The 12,693-nt window shown below is 37.4% G+C and overlaps 1 long non-coding RNA gene across 1 annotated transcript; it reads left to right on the forward strand.

Annotated features, from left to right (window-relative positions):
• The first annotated feature begins 2,371 nt into the window (after positions 1-2,371).
• Positions 2,372-8,585, forward strand: LOC148780057 (uncharacterized). The gene is made up of 2 exons (XR_016043331.1): positions 2,372-4,704; positions 8,189-8,585. It is a non-coding gene; the product is annotated as an uncharacterized LOC148780057 (long non-coding RNA).
• The last annotated feature ends 4,108 nt before the right edge of the window (positions 8,586-12,693 follow it).

Raw genomic sequence — 12,693 nt, forward strand, 5'->3', positions numbered from 1 at the left:
TAAAATGATCGCCACATTTTTGACAATTTCTTTTTATGTGGCCATTTGGATCATTTTGGCCCTAGTCCTTCACAAGAGATCAACACATTCAGTCCCTAGTAAATTATGAGACAACCACCAATTTCAATAAGTACAGGGAACTAACTGTAATAAGTTTTGAGGAATTTATGCTAATGCAACTAGCACAGCCAAGTAGCCGATAAAAGCCAACAGTAAGCAAAGGAAGACATGTTTTCAATAGAGAAGGTAATTAAGAAACAAGTGCATGTCTAACGGATATACCCGTTTTCATAATCTTTGTAAACAATAGCAGGGGCTTGAGGGTCACAACAATACAATCCAAAGTGTTTTTCATTCAATACCACACACAAAACATGATACGGAATACCACAACCAAAGCCGCTCTTAATCATGTACATGGACCTATGATAATGGCTATTTCTAGAAATTGCATCACCAACATATTAACATACATTGGCCAGATGTAATCTAACATGGTGATATTCAACAAATTCATATCAACAAACACGATATGAAGAAAGAAAAAAAAAAACATATGCAAAAATAAAAAATGATATCAGGTTGGTATTCTTGAAAATCAACAAATATGGATATAAACATATTGGTTTGAGAACAATATATAGTCAGCACCTATCATATTGTGTGCAAACGATTTATGGTTTTAATCATGTAGTCTCAAATAAATACTGGAAGCACTGGCCCAAATTGTACGAGCCTAGAGACTGTCAAAAGGTTGTACAGAGGAGGTTGAATGAACCACTTTAACTTTTGGTTTTATAACAACACTAGTAAGATTAGAAGAATAGATTAGCCCCAACTTGAAGCTAGTCATCTTCGCAACAAGGAAGACCTTCTAATGCTTTATTTTTGTGGCTTCATAACACAATTTATACTATGTGTGGTCTACTGCAAGGCCAATACTTAAATTTAACTTATTTTTGTGGCTTCAGAACTCAATCCCCATGATGGAGTGTCTGAAATTAAGAATCTTGGATCTAGACATGTTTATACTTAGGAAAAAAATGGGACAAGCCATAAAAGAAGGAACCCAACAAGTTGCTATCGCGCAATGTAATCTCAATGAAGGTGGCCAAGATACCAATGGAGAAAATTCATGATCACTACTTGCTCCACATTAAAATTAGGCCTAAGGAACATGAAACCCCCATTTAACCATAAGCATTACATTAAATCAATCTCCTCAAGGCACATACCCATGAGAACTATGAAAAACCTCAATTAAGAAAAAAAAGAGCATCTAACAACTAAAAATTGTAAACATAATCAAATTTCCATATTCCACATAAAAGTATTATAATATTTTGATTTACTCAACCTTAAACGCCTAAAGGGAATGATGTCCGGAAGGTCATGAGCAAAGGTGCCCCATAAGAACACTTTGATATACAACAATATGCAAAACCATTTTTAATAAACACCATGATATCCATGCACCTATTTTTTGTATGATAAATGTATCACTGTAAAAATATCTATATAAGAGCAAGAGTTGAGTCACGTTTCTTTTTTGGAGTGAGAAAGAGAGGAGAAAAAAATCTTTGGCCGGTACCCTTAGGGTTCATTGAGGTAATCTTCTCTCTCCTCCTCTCATACTCTCCTCTTTCTTCTTGCCTCTCTTTCTCTTTTTTTCTCTCTCTATCTCTTTTTTCTCATGATCGAGATGAAAGTCCAAGCTCCTCCATGGCGGTAGGTCCCTTAATCTGCATGAGCAGTAGAGCCAACCATTACTTCTGTCTTCTTTCTCTCTCTTCTCTCACTTCTCTCTTTTCCTTTTCCTTTTATTGCTGTGCACCCTCAGATCCACCTTTTCTTTTTATTGCTGCATGACCATCTGATCCCTATACACCTTCGGATCCACCTTTTCCTTCTTTTGTCTGGTGATCCTCATGTATATTCCCTTTTATCTTCTTTTTACCTTTTCCTTTCTTGGTGATCGGGTCATATATATTCCCTTTTATCTTCTTTTTCCCTTTTATATTACCTTTTATCTTCCCTCACATTTTTTTTTTGTTTTGGTGCACCCTCGTGGTTCTTTTTTTCCTCTCTCACATTCCATGGTCCATCATCATTCCCTGGGCTTTTTTTTACATATTGCCGTGGGCACCCATCTAACCTATTGTTGTGTGCACCCATCTTACTTATCATCGTGTGAGCAACAAACATCTACGCCATGTGCGAACTTTACCTTAGCGCCATGTATAGCAAGCCCAACACTGCACGAACCCATCTTTCTACGCGGCGGGCATCAAGCCCAACACCGCATGAACCCATCTTTCTACGCGGCGGGCATCGCATCTTCCGCAACGCCGCGTGTGATCTGTCCTTCCCCAATGCCGCGTGCATCCCAGCATCCCCAACGCCATGTGCGATTGATCTCTTTGTATCGCCGTGCACGACAACCATCCCATCACCGTGCGAGACAACTCCGTCTCGAGCACCCAGCTCCGTGGGTCGCCGCTACCCTTTCCGTACCTGTGACCAACTCTGTTGCAGCCAGCAGCCCCAGCAACCATGTCTCTGCTACACCACCTCTGTCACTACTCTCTCGCGCTAATTCCCTATCTTTAACCATGACCCACCACTAGCACTTTTCCCATCTTCATCTCTCCCACTCCTTCATAACATTACCTACACCACCTTGATACTCCACCTCACTGAAACGAGGGCACTCTCCCATTCGCTGCGATTCCTAGTCACGCCCTTCACAGCCAAGGTACTTCTCGCAGCTGCAACCCATCGCTGCCACAATTACAGCTGCCCCCAATTCACAGTCTTCAATCTCTTCCCCTCGGCCGTTCAGCCACCCAATCCTCCACCGTCACCGTCCATTGCTTGCAGCCACCTCACCTTCCCATCCACCACTGCTCTCTCTTCCATCCTCTTCAACTTGCATTTACTCGCATCAATTCACTTCCTCGCTCCACCATACTACTGTAACCATTGCCTCCAGTGTCTCACTATATCTCTCGCTCACCAGTCCCCTCTCGTTCACCTCTTTATTTCGCACAAATCTCCTCTCTGCGCCTCCCATCAGCCTCCCCACGAACTTTTTTGTGCAACCTCTCGCTTTCTCTCTCTAGAACCCATAAAAGAAACACCCACTTACCTTTCTTTTCGTTGTTTCGTCTTGTTTCGGTAAACTTCGTTCCACTCCCCTCACAATATTTCGTTAAATACCCGATAACCCAACCAAGGCACTCTCTCCCGCTCATCCAAGTAAAAAAAATGACTCCATCTCTCATTGTCTTAAACGCGTCCTTTTTCTTTTCATTATTGTTACTCTCAAACACTCTCTCTCTTTTAAATTCATTTTGTTTTTATTTATTTTAAAACTATCCTATTTTATTTCTTCAACCCCTTTCTTTTGTTTTATTCCATGTCACTCATTCACTTTATTTCATTCCATTCATTTTTTTCCTTATTCACTTTATCTTATCAGACTTTACTCTCACTCCATTCATTTATTTTATTTTAATTTAATCATCTCAGCTTATTTTATTTTCTTCATCCCTTTTATGTTATTCTTCTTCATTTTATTTATCTCACTTCACCTCACCTTAGTTTAATTTATTTAATTCCATTTTTCTAATTCAATTTTATTTTAATTCATTTATTTTTCATCTCAATTTCATTTTTCTAATTCAATTTTATTTCCCATTACTTTTATTGCATCATCACTATCATTTCCACTTTCGTCTCTCTTTCTCTGCATCACTTGTTTGACCAGAGGGCAGGCTGAGCATTACGCACGTGCGAGTCTTATCGTCAAGCAGTATTATCGTCATGTCGGCCTAAGTTACCGTACCCGTCTTGCTGCCACGACAGATTGGGTTTTGTGTCAAATTAGTCAGTGTTGATTTTGACATTAAGTAGTTAAGCTGTTGTGCCGGTCTTAGTTACCGTGCCCATCATGCTACCACGTTAAGTCGATTACTGGATCAGTTTCACCGTGCCGGATTAGACGTCGGGACAGTTTTGTTGTCGAGCAGTATTGCCGTCGTGCCAATCTGAGTTACCCTGCCCTGTCTTGCTGCCACGTCAGACTAGCTGTTGTGCCAGACTAGCCATCGTGCCAGTTCTGTCGTTGAGCAATATTGTTGCATGCCGGTCTGAGTTACCGTGCCCATCTTGCTGCTACGTTAGACTAGCCATTGTGTAAGGCTGGTCGGTGTTGATTCTGTCGTCGAGTAGTATTGTCGTAGTGCCAGTCTGAATTACCGTGCCCGTCTTGCTACCACATCAAGTCAGTCACCGTACTGGTCTAGCCACTGTGACGGTCTAGCCACTGTGACAGCCTAGCCACCCGGTCAAACTTCTTTTCTTATCTTAATTTCTCTCATCTCTTTGCTCCTCTCATTCTTTACGGTAAAATATGTACCGAGAGTCCCTTGTTAAGAAGACGTCGTGAGGCTGTCGAATTCACACGGATTCTCGTGTGTTGTTTTTTCCTTTTCTTCCTTGAGTACAAACACATTTGCGCTCGCCCTATAACAAGGTGAAGACTTATGCCCCACTCATCTGTACTTTTAATGTGTGTGTCTTTGCAAAAAAGGAGAAACAGGTCAAGGGAGGCAATTGCAAACCGGCCATAAGCTAAGGGGGCTTTCCAACGTGATCTAAGAGGGTGCCCATACGAGTCAGCCCGAGTGTGTCCCACATGAGGTAAGTCTTGCCTCACGACCCTAATTCCTCTCTCACTGGTTGGAACTCCTGTCGTCGTCTTCTTTACGTGGTTCCCGAGAGAGCGATCTCAGATCCTAGGTCCATCTCGAACCTGGAACCATGCCGCTAGGTCAACCCCAACTTGGAGGGCGAGATCGAGGCACCTAACCAATGGGTAGTTATCATTCACCCGTTAGATTATGACTGTTCTCTCTCTAAAAAAGACCCTTATTTATATGATAAAGATTAAAGAGAGAAAAAAAAACACGTAAGAGGGCCCCATGGCCACCCATACGTACCAACATCCCTACTAATACCTTCAAAAAGCTAACTCCTAATCTACTTGAAAAAAAGGGTAGGGGTCTGACTTCCCCACTGATTTACTCAAAAAAAAGATAAACTATCTCATTCCTAAAATAAAGAGATTAGGAAGGTGGATCGCATGTATGGGCTTTGTATCTGTCTTTTTTAAATATTAATTTTTTAGAGAGAAATTTAATGCAAGAAGAAAGGGTTAGTTTTTTAGTCCTTAGGTGGGTGTTCTAGATAGAGAAATACCATATTTTAGGGCTCGAGAGAGAGCTTCTAATCCCTTATAATCTCCATGCTTGAATGTTTTTTTTTTTTTAATTAGTGGAATAAAACTTTTCTACGTCGTGGATGTAGGTTACTTGCTGAACCATGTAAATCTTTGTGTTTAAACTCTTTTATTTTTCTTCACTATTTTTCTTTCTCTAAATTTTTTTATCCTATACAATTGGTATCAGAACCTCAGGATTTAAGATCTTTACTAGGCACGAGGTTTTTGACAGATCACAGATCTTTGAATACTGCTTGAAGAAATTCAACCACATATGAAATTTCAAAATTTGCAATTTCGTTTTTTAGTGCAAGAAGAAAGGGTTAGTTTTTTAGTCCTTAGGTGGGTGTTCTAGATAGAGAAATACCATATTTTAGGGCTCGAGAGAGAGCTTCTAATCCCTTATAATCTCCATGCTTGAATGTTTTTTTTTTTTTAATTAGTGGAATAAAACTTTTCTACGTCGTGGATGTAGGTTACTTGCTGAACCATGTAAATCTTTGTGTTTAAAATCTTTTATTTTTCTTCACTATTTTTCTTTCTCTAAATTTTTTTATCCTATACAATTGGTATCAGAACCTCAGGATTTAAGATCTTTACTAGGCACGAGGTTTTTGACAGATCACAGATCTTTGAATACTGCTTGAAGAAATTCAACCACATATGAAATTTCAAAATTTGACGATTCCGATTTCTCAAATTGGAAATTAAAGGAGCATATGATGTTGGTAAAAGATGGATGTGTAATGGTCTTAAAAGGTAGAAAAATCAATATCAAAAAATGGATAATGAGGAATTTAATGGGACTGATGAATTGGCCAGGACAATTTTCTTGGTGCTTGATAAATCTGTTTTATTCAATGTCTCCTCGAAAACTACTGGAATAGATTTATATGATAGGCTGAAAAATACTTTTGAAGATAAAGTCTCTTCATAATAAAATTTTTCTTCATCGACAATTTTACAACCTCAAGATCATTGATGGGGCATATTTGCAAGGGTACTTAAATGAGTTTAATGCCTTGATTAACAAGTTGATGTCACTAGATGTAAAATTTGATGAAGAAGATAAATCAACTATAGTACTTTGTATGGGATGGACTGATCATGAGTCTCAATAGTGCAAAATCCCTTGAATTTGATTATGTTGTTAAACACTTCTGATAGAGGAGTCTAGGCGAAAGTACAGTCATGATTTCTCTAGGAAGTTGTTTGTAGCGTGGGAAGATCATGGAGAGAACTATAGGAAGAGTTCAATCCAACTCCAAATCAAGAGGAAATATGAAAGTGAATTGTTGGAGTTGTGGAAAGTTAGATTACATCAAGAAAGATTGTACGACACAATAAGGCAACTGGGAAGTCCATAAATTTCGTTCTAGCTTAGTTCATGTAGATCGTAAGGAAATCTAGTTGAAGAAATTGAGTTTTTTGAAGATGATGAAGTTTTTTCTATGGATAGGGAGGAATTTTTGCCGTATTGGCTACTTGATTCAGGTGCATCCATTCACATGATTCCACATAGAGATTGATTCTACATATTATGAAGGTATTGTTTTTATGGAAAATACTGACTTATGTAAAATAGTGGAAGTTGGAGATGTGAGAATCAAGATGTTCAATGGAGTAACATGCACAATCTCAAGTGTCAGATATCTTCTAGGTCTAAAAAGGAGTCTTTTATCTTTGGAAAAATTTGATGAGCAAGGTTTCAAGTTTATATATGAAAGTAGATGTTTGAAAGTTTCAAAGGGAGAACTAGTGGTTGCAAAAGGGGAGTTAGCAAGTAATTTGTACGGACTTGTTGAATAAACAATTTTGGAAGAGGCCAATATTACAAGGTGGACTCCCTCATGACATGAGGCATGCATGTTTGGGTTAGATGAGCGAGCGTGAACTCAGTTATTTCTCGATAAAACCTCTTTCCTGGTTTAAAATCTTTAATTTCGATTTTTGTGAGTCATGCCTATTCGAAAAGCATAATAAATTGCATTTTTCTTTACCCACCTTTAAAAATAAGGATTTTTGGAATTTATTTATTAAGAGACATGAGAGTCACTTGTTTTCTATAGGGTGCACTGCATATTTTGTCACCTTTATTGGTGATCTTTCAAGAAAAGTGTAGGTTTATATGCTAAAAAAGAAATTTGGCTTTAGTTGTTTCAAAAAGTTTAAGACCTTGATAGAAAATCAGAAAGGTAAGAGCATTAAGTGTCTAATAACTGATAATGGGGGAGAATTTTATTTTGGTGAATTTAATAACTATTGTAGTGAGCATGGTATTGCTAGGCAGTTGACAGTTCCTAAAACACCACAGCAAAATGGTGTTGTGGAGAGGATGATCTGTACCATTATGGAGTGTATCACGTTTAAAGTTAGTGTTGTAGGGTTATAGCATTATTGTTTTGCAGAAATAGTTCGTACAACTTGTTTCCCAGTTAATAAATCTCCCAATTCTATTATTGACTACAAGATACTAAAAAAAGTTTGAATAGGTAAACCGGTTAATTATTCTTTCCTTTGTATTTTTTACTAGGATGCGTATTCTTGTATTCCAAAGCAGAAGAGAATTAAGTTAGACACTAAATCCAAAAAATGTGTTTCTGTTGGCTATGTTGATGATACAAAGGAGTACAAATTGTGGAATCCTACTGACTACAAGATTACAGTTAACTAAGATGCTATTTTAAATAAAAATTTTATATAGAAAAAGAACGATGAGTCAGATGCAAAAACTATTGAGGTCGAATGCAACCATGAGAACCAGCTGTGGTAAGAACCAAGAACGTAAACTTGTCCATGAGCTTGAAGAATATTTAGGTGATGTTCAATTACAAAGAACTGATAGACCTAAAAAGGCTTTTGTGAGGCTTAACGACTATGTCTTATCCTATGCTTGCCTAACAGAGGAAGGTGAGCCAATTTCTTATCGTGGGGCATATGAGATCGATAAAGCCAGTCAATGGAGAGCATTCGTGGAAGAAGAGATGGAGGCCCTGCAAAAAAGTAAAATATGAGGCCTTGTCAAATGACCATAAAGGAAAAATGCAACTGATTGTAGGTTGGTCATAAAGAAGAAAAAAGGTCCAGGTAATGTTGTTAAAAGGTACAGAGCTCAATTGACTGTAAAATGTTATGTTAAAAAATCAGGTATAGAGTTTTTAACGAGCTTTTCTCTCATGTTATGTGGATGTACACTATTAGAGTTGTTTTGGCTATGAATTTAGTTTTGATTTAGAGTTGGAACAATTAAATGTGAAAATTACATTCTTGTATGGTAATTTGAAAGAAGACATTTATATAACCCAAGAAATTTGGTTTGTAGGCTCAAGAAATTGTTGTATGGGTTGAAACGGGTGCTAATGTATTGATACAAAACGATTTTACTCTTTCATAGTGAACTTGAATTTTTGTAAATGTGAAGTTGATCATTGTGTCTATTTTCGTGGTTATGGTGATTGAAGCTTTATTATCATGGTATTGTATGTTGATGACATGATTGTTCCCGGATCAAATAAATGGAATATTGTAACATGTAAAGTTCAATTGGTTAGAGAATTTAAGATTAAGGATTTGGCAGCCTTAATCGAATTCTTGAGATGAGCATACTTAGAGACAAGAAGAAAAAGGAAATCTAGTTAACTCAAAATAGTTATGTGGAAAGGGTTTTGGGGCACTTCAATATGTAGAGTGCTAAACCAGTTAGTACCCCATTTCTTGTGAATATGAAGTTGTCTTCGAAACAATATCTTAGCACTGCAGTAGAGAAGACACAGATGTCTCGAGTACCAATTCATCAGTAGTAGGAAGCCTCATATTTGTTATGAATAGCACCAGAACTAATACAACACAAGTAGTGGGAGTTGTGAACAGATACATGGCAACTATTTGCGATGATTACTAGACTATTGTGAAGTGGATCCTTCGATATTTGAAGGGAATATGTAATTATGGTATTTGTTACAGTGGGTTGAATTTGAAAGTCACTGGTTATGTTGATGCAGATTTTGTATGTGACTTGAATAAAAGAAGGTTTGCTATTGGGTGTGATTTTTCTTTGAAAGGTGGTGCGGTTAATTGGTTATCAAGGTTGCAATCTTTGTCGGCTTTGTCTTCTATTGAGGTTGAGTATATGTTACGTACTCATGCATCTAAATAAACAATTTGGCTAAATAGGTTATTTGGTGAGTTCCAAATTGTACAAGAAGGTATACCACTTCATTGTGATAACTATATTACCTTGTTTTTAGCAAGGAATCTAGCCTTATATGACAAGACTAAACATATTGATGTTTAGTATCACTTTGTTCATGATGTGGTAGAAGATGGAAGAATTTTATTGCAGAAAATTCTTAGTGATGACAATCCAACAAATATGTTAACTAATCCCACTGGGAAGGGTAGTTTTACTAGTTGCGGGACTTCCTTGCAGCTTGTAGTTACTTGATAATCAGCAACTGATGGACAACATTTTTGGAGCAGACTAGTCAAAATCAATTGGGAGAATGTTAAGTGTGTGAAGCGCATATTTCTTTGGACTCATGCATCTTTTTCTATTATATCGGTTACCAATTTTTTAAGACATTGGTTACTATAGTTTGAGAAACTCTATTTTTATGAGATATTTATGTGAGCCTATGGAGGGAGATAAACTATCTCATTCCTAAAAGAAAGGGGTTAAGCATATGGGTGACGTAGATGATCTTTGGGTTCTTCTTTATTACATGTTAATTTTTGTACAGAGAGAAAATTAATGCAAGAAGAAAAGGTCAGTTCTTTAGTCCTTGGATGAGTATTCTAAAGAGAGAAAGATCATGTTTTAAGGCCTGACAGAGAGCTTGTGATCCCTTGTATTCTCCATACTTGCATGGTATTTTTCTGATTTGTGGAAGAGAACTTTTATGCCTTGTGGATGTAAGCAACTTATCGAATTACATAAATAATTATGTGTCGCCTTTTTATTTTTTGTGTTGCCTTCTTTGGTTTTCTGAACTATTTTTGTTTCCCTTTATTTTTCTCAAACTTTGGTTTCTATCCTTGACTCTCATATTGTCCATACATAAATGGACATGAATAAATAACATGCAACAAAGATTTTAGCCATTAAATACGTTTAATGCCTTGATGTATTCAATGGAAGTGTTTCAAAACATTTTCATTGAATACTTTTTGGTGATGTTTCAAAACACAAATGGTCGAAGTAGATCGGCTCTCCAAAATAATGATTTGGATTAGCCAAATCAGCTATCTAGGGAAAAAATAAAAAGTATATCATAAAATAAAAATAAAAATAAAAAATTCATAGAGCATCTGCTCCATCTGTAATATACTTATTTGATGATTTCAAACAAATATGTTATAGATGCATTTGGAGGGAATAGAGTCGATTCTTGATTTTGGTGGGGGGGGGGGGGGGGGGGGGGGGGGGGGGGGGGGGGGGGGGGGGGGGGGGGGGGGGAGCATTGACGTATTGAATGACATTGAATCCCATCCTAGTTAGCGATTTTTGAAACCATGGTTTTAGTGAAATGCATTTTTTGTCATCTTCCAAGGGAAAATGAAATGTATTGAGTTTTGGCTACATGTAAAATTACAAAATGAGAAAACAAACATTATAATTCCTCTAAAACAAACAAGAACAAAAAATTTAAACTCAGCTTCCACTAGCAAAAACCTACGTAGGTTTATTTTCTCGGTCCCCAAATTTTGGTGTGGTATGTTACTCATCCTAACAACCAACCTTTTAGAGAAAAAAAGTAATACATGCACAATAAAGCCACTAAAAGAAATAAAATACAAAGATTGAATTGAAACCATATTTTCACATTCAGGTGTTTTAAGAAATAAAAATATGCTTATATGCAAGTTATTCATCTAGTGATTTCAAAAATTTCAAACCATAATTCTTATGAAGTGGGTTCTTGGCCCAAGGGAACAAGTATATAATTTACTACAATGGCAGTAAACTATATGCGCATAAAGAAAAAAAATCGATGTCTCTAGTCATAACTAATCCAAAGTGGGATGGTTTTCGACTTTCTAAAGGACTTGTGTAAAAAGAAGTATATAAAGCGACCATTTACTTTTAATACAAGGAGGTCACAATTACTCTTATATGTTAGATTTGAAATCGAGTGGTTGTGAGTATGTAATTGACTAGACTAAAAGTTGAAAAAAAGTAAAAAATTCTCGAACTTTGTGACACACCCCTAGCCATCCAATTTGACATGTAATGGCTTGTAAGAATCATGATCTTCTTGTATCAAAGATAAATTGGTCTCATATTATACAATCTCCTTGTATGATTCATCTCTACAATGTGTAGTACTTTCCCTTTCTTCTCTCCATGATTATGTACCCTAATCAACAAAAACTAGACACGAAACAAAAGGTAAGGAAAATAATAGACTATATGCAAGGGCCGTGTGCTATGTTTTATGATCCTTAGAGTGTGGGTGGGTCGATGAGAATTGAGATTCATAGGATCAAAATAATAGCCTTCCTTCTCAACCACCAAGCATCTACATCATAATGCCCTTGCGGTGCAAATTGTAGTAACACAAATAGGTGAAAATTTAGGGGTAAGTGTGAATGGCACTTGTTTATTAACACTTGGTACATCCACTATGATCCCAAAGAACTTGAATTTTATTGTTTTTTGCTAGTCTCCCAATCCTAGCTATAAAATTGAAACAAAATATAGAGCCCTATACAACTATTCAAAAGGATTTTAGAATGATCAATAAACTTAGTGAGAGATATGTATGATGGAGCGCTAACAAGTGTACGAACAACTAGTAGAGAGACGAGTTAGTTTTCAGTGATAATAGGTTTACATCATAGGTCATCATTGAGCCCATACCTCTTTATCTTACTTATAGACAACTTAACTAGGTACCTGTAGGATGAGGTACCGTGGTGTATGTTGTTCGTAGATGACACAGTTTTGATTGATGAGACACGAAACGGTGTCAACACAAAGTTATAATGTAAGAACAGAGAGTTTTTTGGCTTAAGGAAGTGCGTGACGGAAAGAGAGGGAAGAAAAGAAGCATCGTCGTGCGCGGTAGTAAGAGACTGAAGAACATGAGAGAGCACGACAGAGAAAGTGCATGGCAGCGAGAGTGCATGACAGTGAGTGCGCGTGGTAGTGAGCTCACCCGGCAGTAAGAAATAAAAGAAGAGAATGAGCGCGTGACAGTAAGAGCCTGAAGAGAGAGAATGCCGCCATGCGCATGAGGCACTGTTGAGCACGCCACAAGGAGAGAGAACACCACCGTGCGTGACAAGTAGAGAGAACACTATCATTCGCGATGAGGAGAGAGGAGGTCTCCGTGCACGTGAATCATTATCGAGCACACCAGAAGAGTGAGGTTACCATCATGTGTGTTTATGCTGAGAGAGTATGAGTG

Source organism: Amborella trichopoda, chromosome 10 (assembly GCF_054954075.1).
Source record: "Amborella trichopoda isolate Santa Cruz 75 chromosome 10, AtrichopodaSantaCruz75HAP2 v2.0, whole genome shotgun sequence".
Lineage (NCBI taxonomy): Eukaryota > Viridiplantae > Streptophyta > Magnoliopsida > Amborellales > Amborellaceae > Amborella > Amborella trichopoda.